The sequence below is a fragment of the Phytophthora infestans genome, genomic scaffold (genome assembly GCF_000142945.1).
Source record: "Phytophthora infestans T30-4 supercont1.58 genomic scaffold, whole genome shotgun sequence".
In the NCBI taxonomy this organism is placed as follows: Eukaryota; Oomycota; class Peronosporomycetes; order Peronosporales; family Peronosporaceae; genus Phytophthora; species Phytophthora infestans.
In genome coordinates this window covers 759,420-762,881 of record NW_003303701.1, presented here as the reverse complement: position 1 = coordinate 762,881, position 3,462 = coordinate 759,420, and the positions used below count along the sequence as shown (strand labels likewise).

Genomic DNA, 3,462 nt, shown 5'->3' with positions numbered 1-3,462 from the left:
ATGTGAGGCGCATTTTTTTGTCGTTTGGGTCAACAGCTCGGGCACTTGAGTCGAAATGAGAGAGTGCGAGCAGATTGCAGAATGAGGTGTCGGACGAAGACATAGCCGTACTACGTGCTGGAGCACGAGGAAGTTCCACTTTGTACTGTTTTCTTCCAGTCTGTACAAATAACTCTGGGATATAGCTACCGATCCAGTACATATTTCCAGACAGTTATTGAACAAAAAACCAGTACACTTAAGTTCGCAGCTAATAATGGTTTGTGTGACCCTATTCACTTATAAAAACTAATGTCTAGTCACTATTAGAAAATTGTGTTTAATACACAAGAAGAGCAATTCAATTCGCAATTCAAAAGTGCGACAGCAGACCTCCTCCAGTCATCCTCTCCGAGTTGCTTTCTTAAAATGGATGGCCACCGCAGCATTCTTGCAGCGACATCAGTGGCAGCACTTTTCTCATGCGTAGTACTACTATAGTAGCACTGAGCTACCACATTGATTTAAATCAAAGTCACGATTGGGCTTAATCTCGATCACTAGATACTTCTCCGCCCAATATTCAAGCTCATCGTTCTCAAATGACGTATCAACCATGGCTGAACGCATGTCATTAATTGTTCGACCAGTTAATTCCACCAGCTGAGTTAGTGTTGCCAGCTTCCGCTCAGACTTGAATGTCAATTCGAAATCTTGATCAGGTGTAGAAAGCTCAAACGTCTTCGAAGTAGCTGCTTTCCCTGGCTCCTTGACTTCACAGTCATCCTTCTATTGCTTGTATGCAGCAGAATCACAACCAGCAGCAATCCCTTTCAGTTTGCCTTCGTTCAGTGATGGATTATACTTGGAATCAAACCAACCATCAAATTCTTTGGTAGCATACTCCTTGTTGAAACGCTCTACTTTTTGTTTGAGCACACAGAGATAGGTCTTGCGCACTAAATGCCAATCAGAATGAGGTTGACGAGCGAAGAATCCAGCGAGATTCCACACGTTTTGGTCGTTGGAGAACAAATCGCCTCGAATCATCATGCACAATTGATACAATCGCTCATCGTAGGATTGAGTTGCAAGGAAGTATTCCACACCGCATTCAACGTTTGCTTGTTCAAATGATTCACGGTCTTCATTGGACTTAAAGAAGAAATTATTAAGCATCTGCGATTTATCCAGTTCATTAAATTGATATTGCAAAAGGTACGTGTATCCGTCGTTGCCAAAGTCAGGTGTGCCATCATCACTGTGCTTGTAGTTGATGGAATCCCCAACTGCGTGCATCTTCGACTTGATCCAATTACTTGGTGACAACACGCGCGAAATCTCCCAACTTGAGTTCATCGTATTTATCAACAGATTTGATGTGCTGAATGCAATGCTCACCATAAATTTCTTCAGTAGACTTGGGTCATCGTTGGGTCAGCAACTGCAGGCACAACAACTACAGGTTCAGCAGCTACTAGTTCAGCAATCACTGGTTCAGCAACTACTAGTTTAGCAATCACTGGTTCAGCAACTACTGGCTGATACTTCGCGTGGTGTCGGCACCAATCGCCTTTTGAGCCGCACTGTTGGCTCGCCTTTGCGTGGTCTTCTGGGAAGATGTACTTGCACATTGTATATTTATTTTTTATCGCTCAAGATGAACTCACTATTATTTAGTTTCTATATATTGAGGAATATTTTTGTCAGAAATAAAAAATAATTATTTTGGAGTGCTGTGATTGGCTAAAACTGTGCGGTGTGCTGCGTGAATGAGTGCTGCTGCTCAGTCGAGAACTTTCCGCACGAAGATGGCAGAGGTCGAGTTGGAGTGCGCGGTATACGGCGAAGGGACTGTGTTTCCCGTGAAGATAGCGAGCAATGCGAAAGTGAGCGCGCTGCAGAAGGCTATTGTGAACGAGAAGAAAGACGTCAATGATCGCTTCAAAGTTGATCCAGCCAGGTTGACGCTCTACTTGGCGCGGAAGAAGGGGGAAGCCACGTGGATGAAGCACGACCACACAGTGAAAGGCTTCTTGCGAGGTGGCATCAGCACCGAGTATGAAGAGATGCTTTCGTCGTGGATTCTCGACGAAGATTGCTTTGGGAAGAACTTTCAGCCTGGTCGCAAGAGATTCACGTGCTGGTGGAACTGCCAGAAGTTGCAGTTGAACCACCGAAGAAGAAGCAAAGATTGGAGGGAAACCGGATTGCATTTGCAGGACCATTGCATCAGGATGAGTGCGCCGTTCCGTTTGATACAATAGACGCTTTTCGACAGATCAAGGAAGGCCTATCAAGAAAAGAGGTCATCGGCCACCCATTGTTCCTGTTGTACGGTCCTCGTCAATTTGGAAAAACAACAATTGCGTATCGCATCATGGACTGGATTGCCAGTGATTCCAGTGTTGCGGATGTCAAGTGCGTCTTTTTTGAAATGCATGAATCGGATGTGGCTGCAGAGGGAACGTTCTGGAATCGATTGGGGAGGTGCATTGATAATCGAAATGCGGGCTGCGATTACGATTCGTTTATGCAGTTGGTGGAGGATTGCGCGCTTCAAGACCGGAAGCAGTTGTGCCTGATTGTGGATGGAATGAATCATCTCTTTTCCTACAAAGAGTTGGCTATCAAGTTCCTGCTGGCACTTCGAAAGTGGAAAGCAGCACCGTATTTCCGTGGTTTTCTTGGGATCGGAAGTCATGAATTGGTGCACCATCACAAAATCTTTCGTGGGGACGACAAGACAAGCCCTTTCAACGTTGGTAACATGATCAAGATGGCGCCATTTTCAGTGGAACAAATGAGTGCGTTTTTCAAGCTTATTGAGCCACGCTATTCGTTTCCTCAGTCGCTTCAATGTGGAATTATGAAGTATTCCAGTGGAGCGCCCGGTGTATTTGGATCATTGATTCGATTTACGGTTGACAACGACAAGTGGACTCTGGAGTGGCATGAATGGGAACCGTGGTTCCAAGTGGGTGCATTTTCCGGGTATTTGACGCAGTACAACAACACCTATCACCGCATACAAGGCGACCTGCGCAGCTTGACTGAGTTGGAGTGGGAGGCACTCAAATACATACTTGAAGACAATGGGAGTTTGACGGCTAGCACTGTCGAGGGGTACTGCGGCATTGCAGTCAGGGGCGATCAGCAAAGGCGACTCGTTGACCCATTACTGAGAATGGGGATTGTGGTCCAAGGAAGCAGTGGTGGATTGGCCATTGTATCTGAGATGATGTGTCGAGTTTGTGTCGAAGCCCCTCCCAGAGCGGGAAATTCATCAAGCTGCTAATACCGATGACCCCGTGCTGCTCCTTGTCTCTTTGCGCTTCGACCAGTGTTACCCCAAAACCATTTCCAAATCATCTTGTGAGGGAGCGGACAAGCACCGAGTGGGGTCGGCATTTCATCCTCGAGCTGGATTTCGACAAATTCGGGGTATCTTGGAGAAAGGGAGCTCTGACGAGGGGGAATTTA

General features: G+C 46.2%; 1 pseudogene; it reads left to right on the top strand.

Moving 5' to 3' along the window:
- Window positions 1–1,769: 1,769 nt before the first annotated feature.
- On the top strand, window positions 1,770–3,277 carry PITG_17542 (annotated as a pseudogene; the record flags this gene model as incomplete).
- Between the last annotated feature and the right edge of the window lie 185 nt (window positions 3,278–3,462).